Raw genomic sequence first — 2,113 nt, forward strand, 5'->3', positions numbered from 1 at the left:
AAGAGGATTATGTGCCTATACCAACGTATATAATAATAATTCAAACGAATTCGTACAGTTGTGAAACTGTATGCTAACTAGTCATAAAAGAAAACACAATAAAATATGTTTCGCCATACCATCTCGTAAAGGCTTTCTTTATTTTTCATAAACTGATGAATTGTTACATAGAAGAGGGCATAAAGCCGGGCCGGCTTGATTCGGTTGTGGCTGATCGTCACAGTAAGTAGATAGATCAGTACTTATTAAAAAGTGGCATCTAAAAAAATCAATACTGACATCCAGGTCAGCAGAAACTCTAAAGTAATACACGAATGTCGAGCCAAAAGCAACTAGTGTACTATTTTACTTTACATTGGAGTTTACTAAAACATAGCTCTTTTTGGCTACACTCCCGGTCCGTACACCAAAATATCTAAACTTACCAATGTATTTTTTCTACAATTATTTCAAGTTTATTGTAATATCACAGTTTTTGTTTAAACTGTAAGTAGTAACAGCGGCAATAGAAAAACGCGACACTCTTGCCCGTTAACAGATAGACAGACTGACGGATAGCGTTAGCTTATTGTTAGTAATAGGGTTCTTATTGACATCCTTCGAGTAAGGAACCCTAAAATTTACTTTATTGTTTAAACCTAGGTATAAGATGATTATAATAGGAATATTGTAAATTAATTACATGTAACAGATAAAGTTTTATAGAAGATATTGAAAAGTCTAATTTCTTCATGAAAAATTAAAACAGGTAAAATACCTAAATATACAATCCTCTTACAGCGAACGAAAGAAGGTAAAGGAATGGGTTCGAATTAAATGGACCTTTCCTAATTGGGCTTGCAATTTTGATGAGTCAAGCAGGCGGAGACCTTTAACGATAACACGTATTATGTATATTTATTTAGAAATACTCGTACAACTTGCTTGTACTGTACCGTGATATAAAAATAAATCTATAAAAACCAATAAGCGTGATTTTGTACGGTTCCATATTCAACTAGTGACCCATATAGTTTCGCCATACCTGGCTGTCTATCCGTCTGGGGCTTATTTCAGTACTTAACAGTTCTATTATTACATATTAATCATACCAAGAAAGTAGTAAAATAAAATCTAAAGAAAAATTACAGGGATCCCTTATACGTTACTTCGTAGGGAAGGCTCCTTTTCCATTTAAACTTTTCAACCAACAACAACATGACTCCTCGCAAGTTCTTCGAATACTAGCTTCTTACCTTTGTAGTCATATGTAACTGGATTCGACATCGAGATGCTGTTAAAAAGTTTCGTTCTATTGTAGTTCTCGTAATACATACTGGATGCGGGCAGTGCATCACGTTTAGCGAGATTAAAGCAGGAGGCGTGCTCGGTGAGAAGGACTTTCCTGGAAACCCATTAATTTTGTTCAACGCCTCACTACTTACAACGGGCGCTAAGCTGCTTGCCTTCCCGGGTTGGAAAAAGTGTAGGTATTCAGTAGCCGAAGTTGGATTACAGTTCAGCATAATAACTCACAATGTAGTGTCTGATGAAAGAATTACTACATACATACATACGTACATATACATATAATCAGTATAATCACGCCTATTTCCCGGAGGGGTAGGCAGAGACCACGGATTTCCACTTGCTATGATCCTGACATACCTCTTTCGCTTCCGTTACTTTAATATCATTCTTCATCAAATAATTCGCATAAAAACTTTAGTACGTAACACTCATTTTGCTAAATAGTACGGAGAATTGGTCCTATATGAGGATTTGGTGTCACGTTTGGTGGATGCAACCACGGGTGACCAAAGGGTTGGCCAGTATTTTTCCCAGAAAATTAGCATCGCCATTAAACGGGGAAATGCGGCCAGCCTGCTGGGCACACTGCCTGCTGGCGGCGAGTTAGAGGTTGTTTATTAGGGTGTCCCTTATTTTGCGGTTTTTAAAATTAACAACGCATACCCCCTAAATATAACGATACTACTCCAAAACACCCTATATTTTTTTTAGGATATCCCAGTAACAAGAACCCGTGCCGACTTACAACTGAAATTCCCATACAAATTACTATAGAGTAATTTGACCAGACGCTAATTTGATAATTTTTCATTGGTTTTGTGTT

The sequence above is a fragment of the Cydia amplana genome, chromosome 5 (assembly GCF_948474715.1).
Source record: "Cydia amplana chromosome 5, ilCydAmpl1.1, whole genome shotgun sequence".
Taxonomy (NCBI): domain Eukaryota; kingdom Metazoa; phylum Arthropoda; class Insecta; order Lepidoptera; family Tortricidae; genus Cydia; species Cydia amplana.